Below are 13,837 nucleotides of genomic sequence, written 5' to 3' on the forward strand. Positions count from 1 at the left end.
CTGTGTATTAACTTCATCCTGTCAAATACATGCTTGCCTGTGCTGGAAATTAGTTTTTAACACCCCCCCCACCGAGAGAGTTGTCCTTGCACTATAAGGACCATTTACTAAGTTGGATACTGTCCTTTCTCTTGACCAATAGAGTACACTGTGTATGCCAGTTACTTAGTCTTCCTGACTGTCAGGTTTCTGCTTTCAGAAAATGAAAGAAAACCTGTTCTACTTTGTACCTGTCTGTTAATTGATTTGTATTTGGTCATAAACTGATTATGCTCTGTTATAATTTGACCTGAGGGTGGACGCCCACAATGCTTAGCGTTGCATCAGTCCCCTACCCTGCCCCCAATTCCCACCCAATCCATCTTACTCTACTATTATACTTCCAACACACACATTACACTTATGACTTCTATTCCATAATCTTCCCAAGCAATCTTAGTACTATCATACAAACACTACTGTTTCTTTTTACCTAATTCCCAACTTCCATTTAATGTTGTAGCACCATTCCCAACTAATTTTCTCTCTCCCATACTGTTCTGCACTATATACATTCATAGTAACACCCCTCCCTAACAGCACCATTCTATTCTACATTGTATTTGTCTACTTTTCCCAAATAAACTCTCACATCTTCCTGTTTTACCTACATTATCATACTCTAGCCTTTCAACCTCCCTATTCCTTACATTCCAGAGAAGCTACTAAGACAACCTAATGCTATTCCTTCAAGGAAAGTACTTCTTCCCTATGTACCCTCTATCAACTTTCAGACTCTACCACCACTAAATATCCTTCTACCCTGCAACATCCTTTTACTTCTTGATCCCTGCTTCCCCACTACCTGCCAGCTATAGCATACAGATCCCTTTAGTCAATCATGCTACTACTCAATGTATCCTCTATTCTTCTCCTACTGAACCATCTCTCATCCTACCATGACTCTATAAAAGCTCTCAACACCTCTCCAACTCTGTCCCAACCACTTATTCATACTGCCTTCCTACACTCTCCAAACATCACACCAAACCTATTTAATGACAGCCCTCACCTTTACTCTGAACATAGACTGACTGACTCCAGTTCAACTCAAACCAAAACAAAATTAAGTGGAACAATATACTCCAAAATTAAGCATCAATAATTATACCAAAATCTTTCTAGGAGGAGACATTTACCCTAATCCTGGCCCCATCTATCATGATAAACATCATGAAAATTCACTTCCACACACTACTCTAACCCTACAATGATAACTGCAACCCCACTAATCTAACTTCTGCTGCCATAAATGTTAGCAGCATAAGAAATGCAATTGCTGAACTATATGCCTAGATTCCCAACATAAACCTGATATTCTCACTGTAACTGAAACTTGGCTTAAACCCAGCATAAACAACTCTGAATTTACACCTCCCAGCTATATAATCCATAATGAGTGTATAGAGAGGAAAGGTGGTGGTATTGCTTTAATATTTCCCATCAGCTACCACATTTCCCCTTACAACAACCCAATACCAAAATTCAATTAAGCAGAGCTTCTTATTACTTTTCTGAAATTAAACAATTGTGAACAAATATGTATTACTGTTGTTTTCATCCCTCCTGGCAGCAATACAGCCATACTGGAAGATATCTTACAGTAGATATACCTAACAATTCCACAATAAATAATCACAGACAAACCAAACGAAAAGGAAAACCAACAGCTTTCAGCTAGTGAAGGATAATAGTCCCAAAAACAAAACTTCTGCTTAACGTAAAACCAGTTTAATATACAAACTTTCACGTTTTTGTCACTCTTAATAAGGTAACTTCTTCAGAAAAAACAGACAAACAGCAGTTACAAAGTTACCGCTAAATTTAAACTTTGTTACATAAAATCAAGTGACAAGCACAAGCAGTAGTTTAAAGGTAAAGCGACCAAATATTTAATACTAAACTGTAATAACCAACATTATTTCATAAGCACTTCTTCAAATAAAAAATGATTTTATAATTCCTGCTCTTAAAAAATAATAAACTTTAAAAAGTCTAAAATATATACCTTAAGTAGTTACCATTAAGGTGCTTGAAAGATAAATACAGAAAGACATAATTCACAAATAGTATATCTGAAGTCGTTAATAATATCCAACAACTTAAACTAAATTTATCGCATGAGGTTTCGTAATTTAAAATGACATGAAATATTGCAGTTCTCATTGAGGCCGGGAAAAGAAAATGCATTAAGTGCCAGTTGCCATTCAAGTTCCCGAACCTCCAAGAGTACTGAATAAGGACCTCCCCTAATGTCAGGTGTTAACTGGTCGATAGCCTGAAACACAAAACAATGTCCATCATTTAGGAAAATATGTTTTGCTAAAGCATTTTCTTTTTTATTTTTGCTAATCGTGTAAGAGTGTTCATAAATTCTTTCATGGAACTTCCTGTCCATTTTATCTATGTAAAATGCCAGACACGAGTTACAAGAGGCTAAATAAACAACACTCCTGGACTCACAATTCAATTTGTGGTTAATATAAAATTTACCAGTATTCATTACTCTAAAAGAGTTTCCTGTTTTAATATACCTGCACATCCTGCATGCCCCACATGTGAATGTTCCATTCAGTCTAGAACTAAACTTTGTACTTTTAGTTTCAAAGAAACTTTATAAGCTAATACCTCTTCTGTAAACAATACTTGTTGACTGTCCAATTCTATCAATTAAGGAGATGTCCTTGTAAAGGAAACTCCAGTTTTTATAAAGAATTAGTTTCAGCTGTTCACTGTCATTACTAAAAGTAGTTATAAAAGAAGCACTACAAGAAGTAGACTGCCTAGTTTGCTGACTTATTTGAACAGCTATGTTAATAGCTGAGTTGCAGTCAGATGGCGGAGCTAGTTGAGTAGTAACAAGTGTTGTAGAAACAATAGAAGACGTCATTAAATTTACATCACAGTCAACTACAAATGGTAAAAGTGGTTGAACAATACCTCTACGTTTGTTTTTTATTTCTTCAGTTAGTTCAATTAAACTGACAGGGTAACCTCTGTTATAGAACATGTCTTTTAAGAGCTGACATTCAACAATAAAATCACGTTCATTAGAACACATTCTTGCAGCTCTTATGAGTTGACCTTTCACCATGGACCGTTTTTGTGCAAAAGGGTGTGCACTAGAGAAATGCAAAAAAGAATTACAGTACGTAGGTTTTCTATAAATTTTGGAGACATATCTCCTATTTACTGTATCTTTAATTAAATTAACATCCAGGTAGTCTATGCTAGCAGTATGAAAGTTGTAAGTAAACTTGAAAAATGCTGTAGTAGAATTAAAGTAGTCGACCAGTTGGTTTGCATCTGTCTCATTCCCTTTAAAAATGACAAAAATGTAATCTAAATATCTAGTATAAAAGGTAAAAGATGTGTTTATTTCGGGTTTGTCAAAAATGAAAAATTCTTCCCATTGTGCCATAAACATGTTTGCTAAACTCGCTCCACAAGGGGAGCCCATGGCAACTCCTTGTTTTTGCAAATAAATCTTACCATTGAAGGTAAAAAATTATTAGTAAGTATAATATCAATCAATTCAGTCACCAAGTCAATGTCCGTTTGTGGTGCTTTCCTGTTTTTCAAAAACAGTGCTATCCACTCTACTGCTTCTAAATGGGGAATAGAAGTATATAAATTGACCACGTCGATGGTGAGGAAATTTTCTTCTTGGTTAAACTCTAAGGTGTTTAAATTTTGCAAAAATGTCCATGAGTCTTTACACACTCTTGACTCAAGTTTAAGATATTTTGGTAATATTGAGTCAACCAGTTTTGCACATGAATATGTCAGAGAACCTCTACCATTGATAAGTGATCACATAGGAGGATCATATCTATTCTTATGGTTCTTAGGTAGTCCAAACATGACTGGTGTTTTTGGATAAAGTATGTTAATATAGTTAAATGTATCCAAGTCAATTTTGGCTTCTATGAACAAATCCCTAAAATAAACCCTAACCCTAGATTGTGCTACATTCATTTCATTCACTGATGACATAGAGTAAGCTGTGTTGTTCAATACTGACTCAATTTTTTTATTGTAGTCAGTGATGTCAAAAACAACAAGTCCACCACCTTTATCTGGCTTAACTATACGAACATGAGCTGATCTAAGTAATTTCAATGCTCGTAATTGTTCCACAGTAGTGTTACTCTGTTTGTAAATGTTATTACTAACTCTAATTAAAGGTATATGCCTAATGTCAAGTTCACACACGTTTTCAAATAGAGTTAAAAGAGGATGAAAAGGGGGGTTAAATGTACTAGCAGGTTTTAGTACGTTGTCAGGTAGTTCAGTGTTACCCAATAAAAAGGAAAGATTTAATTTCCTTACATAACATTTTAAGTCTAACAAAGTTTTAGCTACATTGATATTTTTACTCAAAACATATGTATTACCTTTTGCTAATAATTCAATTAAAGAAGCCTCAATACCAATAGATGAAAAATTATAAACATTAAAGTCCCCCTTAGAATTAGTAAGGACAACAAGTTTGTTAGCATCAGTAGAGTCATTTAAAACTACCTCTTCCGACGGTTGTTCCACCTTTTGTTCCTCTGATGCTGGGGACAGCCTGGCCCCATCGTAGGCATGTTGTTCGTATCTTGGTGAAAATTTAGAGTGGATTGATTATTGTTTGCTTGCACATCACGTTGAATATTGTTAGACCGGATTCTTTCACTTTGTCTAACTGTGTCCACAAGTTCAGTGTTATTATCCACATTGTCAAGAGATGGTGAAGTGTCAACAAGGTTATTAGATAAATTATTAGGTAAATTAGCTCCAGTCAAAGGTACCACCGAATTAGTGTTCTGATAAACCTGTGAGATCTGCGGTCTAGGGTAAGCTGTGCCGTTACTATATGCTAAACGGTCACGGTTCATTTTTTTAATTTTATTATTTTTAAGTCTGTCTAATAATTGCTCAATGCTAGTAAAGACTCTGTTATAATCGAATCTATATATAGCAAAGTCAAGATGAGATTTAATAACATTGTCCAAGTCTTCAACTTCTTTCGCTACATTCTCAGTCTGTAGTGAATAATGTTTTACCATTAATTCCATAAGTTGGAATCCTTGTTGGTCAAATAAAGCAAGTAATTCTGTATGAAAAAGGGAATCTGGTGTTAAACCAGTTGGAAATTTGTGACACCGAAGACCCTTAGGTACCATTCTTTCAGACAGACATTGCCTAAAATATACCACCTCAAGCTGAAGTTTTTTTAATTTTAAAAGTTTCACATCAAATAATTTCAATTTATCAGCAATAGTGCATAAACCTGTTTGAGATGGATTAGTATTAAGAGCCGATTGTTCCTGAGTATTGGTGAACCCGTAAGATAACTTTGCTGTGTCGTTCACCCAGTTAAGAAAAGATGGAACACCAATAGGCTCGTTAATAATTGCAGGCTCAAAAGAAACATGATTACCTGCTGCAGGTGGTACCAAATTGTGAACGGTTGGGCCTGCTTGTTGTCCTGACGGTATCACTTGTTGTCCTGGTGGTATCAAGCCCTCTGAAACCTGAGATCGAGGTTCAATGTTGTTGAGGTGGTTTTGAGAACTCACATTCTCCTGGTTGAATCCGTTGACAAAGGTTGTTGTAATATGTTTGCCACTACGTTGCTTGTCAACAAAGTCAAATCGCTGAGTTAAATTGTCAATACGTTGTGACAATGAACTGAGAATATTAGTTATATCCACAGGTTGCGAAGGTTGTGTTCTCCCAAACAAATTCGGACTAGCTGGGCTATTAGGTGATCCAGTTGCCATGGCAAACTCCAAAACGAACAAACTAGGCAGTAAAAAACCACAGACAAACCAAACGAAAAGGAAAACCAACAGCTTTCAGCTAGTGAAGGATAAAAGTCCCAACGAAACTTCTACTTAACGTAAAACCAGTTTAATATACAAACTTTTACGTTTTCGTCACTCTTAGTAAGGTAACTTCTTCAGAAAAAAACAGACAGACAGCGGTTACAAAGTTACCGCTAAATTTAAAATTAAACTTTAAACCACAAGAAATAATACTTTTAGGTGATGTAAACGTCAGTTAGTACAGTATAAACTCTTAACTCCCCTACATCTATCATGGACTTATTAGGTTTCATACAACTAATTAATAGCCCCACACATTATAGAAAGACATCAAATTCCCTATTAGACTGGATCCTGGTGTTAGACCCTAGGAAATACACCACCTCAGGTACATTGTCTGACTGTCTCAGTGATCATCTCACACATCTATACAACCAGACATCTCACACATCCACTTAAACAACATGCTTATGAAACAACATGCAACCTTTTCAAGTTTAACCCCCCAAAAAGTTCATTATTAACCTATAATTCTATTAACTTCCTAAATTCCCCTCCTTAGATGATGCTGTAAATGAATTCTGTACAACTTTCCTGGGTATCCTGAATAGCCTTGCACTTCCTAGAAGGAAGACTAAAAACAAATAATGCAACTTAGCTATCCCCAAAGAGTAGGATGCTAATGCAGGATAAACAAAAATCATGGAAATAATGGCAAAAATATAAATCACCACAATAGCTTGAAAACTTAGGAATGTGTCACAGTTTTACTAAAAAGTAAATCAGTGAAGACAAAAAAGCTATACTATAATAACTTTTAGAATAGTATTAAACACAACCCTAAAAAATTCTGGACAACTATTAAATAAATCTTGTATCCCATTCATACATTCAGTCCTAACTCCTCTCCCAGTAACTAATCACTTGAAACTGCAATACAAGTCTACTCTTACTTCTCAGATAGTACAGCATTTCTAACCAAGGATTCCCCAACATCTAATCCTATCCCTGCCCAGCAGCCACGTCACCATATCTGCTTGCATCTTCAAACCTGTTCCCACATCATATATAAAACTACTCTTAAATAAATTTAAACCATGCCCTACTTCAGCTGATGACATTCCAAGTGAGCTCCTTAAAATAATATCTGATAGCATTGCCTACCCTATCGCAATCCTTGTAAGTAGGCCAGTCTAGAAATCCCATGTTCCCTCTTTCTGGAAAACATCACAAATTGTCCCTCTGCACAAAGGAGGAAATTCAACAACATTACTAACATTAGACTTACAGCAATCTTATTTCCCCTCTCCAAAATACTTGAAAAATGTATTAAAAAACATTTGCTAAACGTATCTCCTACGGGAAAAATTCCTATCCCCCACACAATATGGATTCCTTCCTTCCCATAGTACTAACACAGCACTTCTAACCTATACAGATACTGTCAATAATGCTAGAGATAATGACAAACTAGTCTCCTCTGTATTTTCTAGACTTGTCTACAGCCTTAAACACAGTTTGTCACAGCAAACTTCTACTATAAATGCCCTCATTAGGTCTCTCTCAGCCTACCCTTCTATAGTTCAAAAGCTACCTATCCAACAGGTATCAAGTCAAAAAAATGTTACTCCACTCTGTCTCCATACCTCCCAATCACCACCGGTGTACCACAAGGCTCTATCCTTGGTCCCCTCATCTTTAACATTCTCATAAACAGCCTCGACAGATCCAGGTCTCCCTAAAACAGTACACAGATGACTCCACACTCATTTGTACATGTGTTACATACCTCCAAAAATTACTCAGGAAACTTTAACAGCAAATGAAACATGGCTTTGTAACTCACAAGTCATGTTCCACCCTAAAAAAATACTTGTTTTTTTTCCCCCAGATCCCTCTCCTGTGAAGAAAATTAAATTTAAAGTCCTCTCTCTTGATAATACAACCATTGAAGCCACTTCTCATAGTAAATTATTAGGGATGATAGGCCCAGTGGACACACAGTCCATTTTCAGGGGAGACCCACAAACAATGTCTAATTAAGTGATTTGTTCAAGGTCACACAGTGGGCAAATGAGGGCTAGGGAGAATCAAACCCTATACCACAGGAACTAATGCTCACAGCCTTAACCTGCTACTCCAGTTTCCAGGCATAGTGTCATATGTTTCATGAAAAAAAAAAAAACAATCTGTAGGGCATACTGACAAATTTCTTATTCCTTGCGAGCCAACAGTTACAAAAATAATCAAAATCTTGGAAAGTGAGTGTTCACCTGGAAGCATACAGATCTATCTCTGAAAAGAGCTCACATTGAAGAGAGAAGCTGAAGCACCTTTAGACTATTTCCATCCATGATCCAGGGATATTAAGCAACTTAAGCGGTTTACCAGATTTTTCCATATACGGATTACTGACCACTGACTGAAATCTGAGAAACAAGTCCAGTTCATATAACTTTATGATCATACTACAATACTGGTAAGAACTTCTGTCCCTTTGCCTGTTTATAATAAGGTAATTTATGAAACTTTGTCATGGTAAGTCTGGAGCTCTGCACAATCACAATTTATTTATTTCTTTTATTTTACATTTACTACTCAGTATAGTCAGGAAGAGTCTGGGGAATAGGATGGTCTGAAATGCAGCCCTTTGAAACTAAGAAACTGTATTCTGCATCTTTTTGGAATCAAGAATGCAATATTTTGAACAGCAGAGACCCCTGAAACACTTACTGATGAAATGGGACCAGATCTACCTTTTGTTGATGAGCAAAACTGATTTTCACTTCACTGTGAATATCAGTTGCAAGAAAGGAGCCACTGCTCTCAGTTGATTTAATATTTAATGACTACTGAGACAATGGTCCAGGTAAGCATAGCTGTGAATCTTTCTCAACCTCAGGGTAAAAAATCATTAGAACAAGGCCTTTGAAAATATCTCAGGAATGGTTTCCTACCAAACACTAGGAATGCAAATGGATAATGATTCTCTAGCAGAAATATCAGAAGATCCATGCGGAAATGTAATCATTGGAATGTCCTACTAAGCATCGTTAATATGCAAAATAACTATTCAATGCCAGGGTACAGTAAGAAGAAGAGGACTTGGATAATGAATATCTTAAACTATTTAAGGGTGCTGAAACTGGATTAATCTAGTGCTGACTTACTCTAGCTCCAATTCTTTGGTACTTATAAAGGGAGAACACCTCTCTCTCTCTGGGCATATGGGAAATTCTGATGTTCATAACTATAGTCCCCAGAATAAGAAAAATGAAAGTATGACTGTGGGGACATATACTAAACCCAAAAATGTAGTAATGTAGTATCTCAAAATATTCCTCTACTGAGTGGTACAGTGATCAGTATATTTATATATATATATATATATATGTATGCCTAGGTCACAATTTATTTTTTTTTAATCCCAGTATTCACACAATCTCTACTACTGCTATTAGCTCAACACTTTCTTAGAATATTTCTGCACTGGAAAGCAAGGACTTGAGCAATACAAAAATGATTCTGGGCATTTCAGCTGCTGGGGAGACCTGGTATTGATCTTCAGTTTTAATTTGCATTAGTTCACTTCTGTAACTTTTTAAAACATTAATATAACAACAATTGAAAAAGAAATTATCTAGGTCAGATGCTTTGTTAAAATGTTTTTGTTGTATTCTGTGTCAGAAATTCTTCTTACTCAAAGGTCATTTAAGACATTTGGCCTCATCATCCAAGAAGCTTGAAATCTTGCCCCTCCACCAAATTGGAAACATCTGGAATAAGGGATGGCATAGAAAAGAAAGGAGTCAAAGTGAATTAAGAGGATTCCAGTTTGAAAAGTTGACAAAAATCTAAGGAGTCATTTGGAAATGCTAATTTTGTCTGATGAAGAGGGAATATCCTGAAATAATTTCTGCACTTTGGGGTGCTCAACTGCAGATCACGAAGTACCCCCACCATAAGATCTGACTCTAGCTCACTGATCCCTGAAGAACATCTACTAGTCATGCACCTTTTCAGATAGAATGGACATTTCTACCCATGCCAAAGGTAGAAATGTCCATACAAATATGAAAATAAGACACATTCTGCTTAGTTTTGTTCTTGGACTCCAAATCATGCATAATAGTAGCTGTTTCAGAACCACATAACACACCCTAAACTTCAGGGAACAATCTAATTTCAGAATTAGCATTGTCAGAATCAGCTCAGGTTCTTTGGTATAGAAAGATAAAGCCCTGCCTATGACCCTGATAACCAGAATTTGGATAGTAGTTTGGATGTTGAGAGATCCAGGCCAGGAAGAAAGAGGATAAAGTGGCAGTATAGGCTGATGCATCATGGGGAGAGGGGGCAGTGGCTCCAGTCAGTAAACTGCCATCATCAGTAGCTTGCACTGCAATGAAATGGCTAGGACCAGGGGCATGGACTTAGTAATCACAAGCTGATGACAGTAGTCCTCATAGTTTGTTGTTTTTAAATAAGTACCACCAAAGGGAGGGTATGTGATGTCCTGCGATGATGGAGGTGTTCATATCAGCCAGCATGGGGATTAGGGCCTTAATAGAAACACCTTCACTGCCAGGATGCTACAAAGGGTACAAACTACCTCCATGGCTGCCTGGATGATGGCCCATCCAATCAACTTTCATCCCTGTGTTGGATATACCCAGTAAAAGGAAGATAAAGGATCCAGACATGATGAGGGAGACCTAATGTTTAGCAGGCATGGAGGCAAAAATGATACAGAAAAAGTTGTCACAATAAAAATGCTCTAGCAATCAAGCATGATTTATAAGCAGTGCACCAGTCTCGAATGAAAAGTTAGCAGCATGATACATAGACTTATAAAGGTGTGCTGGGAAAACTACTCATGTACCAACTCCTTCGCTTAACACTTTCTGGAATTCATAAACTCCAATGCCTTGGAACAACTTATCCACACCCCCACCATGGGCAACAATATCCTAGATCTAGTTATTACCAACCTGAGTGACCGGTGTTCCACACCTGAAGTCAACGCCTCATTGGTCCGATCCGACCATAAGCTAATTACCCTAGATATCCACATCCTGCCCCCACCCCCTATTAAGGAAACCATGGTAAAAAATGTCTCCAAAGCCAACTTAATGCTTCTTAAGACAGAAGTGGTGAACTTCACGACACCCAGTCCCACGCATATGGGCAATACAGTTATGACTACTGAATCCTACACAATTGCACTTTATAAGCACTTACATGAATGCATGGATCGTGCTATCCCAAACAGAACCAAGATGCTATCCTCCAAAAAAAGGAAGCCAATCTGGTGGTCCCCTGCCATAAACAAACTGCACAACAGAAGGAAGAAACTCTTGCAAAAGAGAGTAAAATCCCATGAGTGGAGGAGCTCCCGGGTCAACCTCAGTAAGAAGCTGCGATCCCTGATAAAATCCTCCAAAGCTAGTTACGAAAACAAAATCACCACTGATTCTAAAGACAACCACAAAGCATTATATAGCTATGTCAAGAATCTCAATGGCAACACTCAGATCTGCTCTGAGTTACAGGACAATAGCACTAAATATACAGACCCAACTGATATTGCCAACATCCTGGCAGATAGGTTCAGTGCTAACTTTACCCCCCCTCTGACCCCCTAAAGAGCCCATCTCTATACCGGAAGAATGCAAAGTTCCTGTAATCATGGCTGCACAGGTAAAAACCACACTCTCCAAAGCCAAGAAGACAGCATCCATGGGACCAAACAACATCCCAGGCTGCGTTCTACACGAACTACAGAAAGAACTGGCACCCCACCTAAGTACCATGTTCAGTCATAGCCTCATCTCAGGCTTTGTGCCTGCTGAATGGCACACAATGAGGGTTATCCCACTCCACAATGGGGGAGCCACCACGGACCCCGGGAACTACCACCCCACGAGCCTGGTCTGCAAGGCCATGGAACTTTTAAACAAAGACATTGGCAATCTCCAAACTCTGGACCCCACCCAGTTCGGGTATGTAAAAGGCAGATCATGTCTCCTAAACCTAATAGACTTCTTTCAAGCAGTCACCAAAGCCGTAGACAAGGGTAAGGTGGTTCACACAGCCTATCTAGATCTTGCCAAGGCTTTTGACACCATTCCCCACTCTGGAATTATAGAAAAACTCATTAAACTAGGTATAAATCCCTATGTCACAAGATGGGTTGCCAACTGGCTCACTGACAGAACCCACACTGTGAAAGTAGCAGACTCCAAATCCAACTTCAAACCAGTGACAGGTGGAGTACAACAGGGTTCAGTCCTGGGTCCTCTCCTGTTTGGTATCTACTTCTCTGAAGTACAGGCTAACACAGAAGGTCTTTGGCTAACGAAGTTCGCAGATGGCTGCAAACTAGGAGCCATAATCGAAACTCCTAATGATGTGGACATCCTACAAAAGGGCCTCACTGAGACAGATGCCTAGTGTCAAAGCCATGGCCTCAAGCTCAATGCCAAAAAGTGCATTGTCATCTCCTTTGGTAAAAACTCTGTACCCATAAACTACAACATAGGCAGTAGTATACTTAACACCGAAAGTGTGATAAGAGACCTTGGGACACAGGTGGACAGTAGTCTCTCCTTTGATAATCACATCACCACAGTAGTCAGGAAATCCTTCTACATGGCACACCTCATCACAAAGGGTTTCTCATCCAGAAAAAAAGAGGTCATTGTTCCACTCTACTCATCACTCATTAAACCCATTATAGAGTACAACGCCCCTTTTGGTATGTACCTCATAAGACATCTACAACTGGAAAGGCCGCAGAAATACCTCACAAAGAGGATTACCGGCCTCAAACAGATGCCCTACGCAGACCATCTAAAAAAACTCCACCTTTACTCCGTCGCATATTGCCTACTCAGAGGTGATCTCTGCCTAACATACAATGCTATGTCAAACCCAGTGCTGTTGGACATGCTCCACTTAAAGAAATCCCAATCCCTCCGAGCTACACGCTCTAGGGACCTAAACCTTGTCACCACAATAAACAGAACATGCCGGAGAGATAGATTCCTGTCGCAGAGACATCCCATATTCTGGAATAAACTACCTATCTATATCAAACAAAGCTCCTCATTAGCACTCTTCAAGAAAAATCTTGATGATTGGATGGGAAACAGGAAATTCACCCTGGGGATCACCTCTGTGGCTCTGCTCGACAGTGGCGCAGGAAAATAATTTTCTTGGGTGGCAAAAGCCAGGGTACCTTTTTGGCTGGGCTTGTATAGGCCCCAGGGCTGATAGCCTAGTACCTACCTATGAACCTATGCAGACACGTTAGAAGTAGCAGCAGCAGCAGCATTTAGTTATTTTAGCATTTCAGTATCACTAGATTGTGAACTTGGCTTCTCAACCATAAAACTGAGCTGAGCAAGAATATCCTACTGATAGTTAATTGTGAACATAAGGAGATTACCGGGAATTGTGACGTGATTACACAGCAGTTCCCTGAATAATGAGGCAGGAAAGAAAAATACTAACTCAACATTTTGCTGAATCAGCAAAATGCATTAGCAAGAAAATATAGTCTGTCATTTTTGCGAGAAGCCTCCCTTTATCTCCCCTGGCCCATTACTTAAATATTGCAACTCTAATATCACAGAACCTCATAAAATACAAATAACTTGTGAGGAACTGTTTTCCCTCTTCCCAAAGATGCTGTGATCTTGAAGCTGCAATATCTTTTTAGAACTGTAACAATCTGGAGCATTGCCCTCAGATATGCAATGCAGGCAGGGTCTTTTCCCTCTGTAAAAATGACGTGCTGTCATTTTCTGTTGGTGTACTAATTTAACAAAATCCCAGCTCATTAATTTTGTTTCATTGAATAACGCTTTAGTGACTTGTCATGTTTCTTCCTGCAGCCATAAAATCAAAGGAGTACAGCTTTTGCATAAAACTTGTAAAGCGTATCATCCTTATATGAAGGAACTAAAAGATGTGAAAGC

The 13,837-nt window shown here is 38.2% G+C and overlaps 1 protein-coding gene across 1 annotated transcript in view; it reads left to right on the forward strand.

Moving 5' to 3' along the window:
- EVPL (envoplakin) overlaps positions 1-13,837 on the forward strand; it is a 231,892-nt gene that overhangs the window by 121,473 nt on the left and 96,582 nt on the right. The window lies entirely within an intron of this gene.

The sequence above is a fragment of the Protopterus annectens genome, chromosome 12.part0 (assembly GCF_019279795.1).
Source record: "Protopterus annectens isolate FY-2018-M chromosome 12.part0, PAN1.0, whole genome shotgun sequence".
In the NCBI taxonomy this organism is placed as follows: Eukaryota; Metazoa; Chordata; order Ceratodontiformes; family Protopteridae; genus Protopterus; species Protopterus annectens.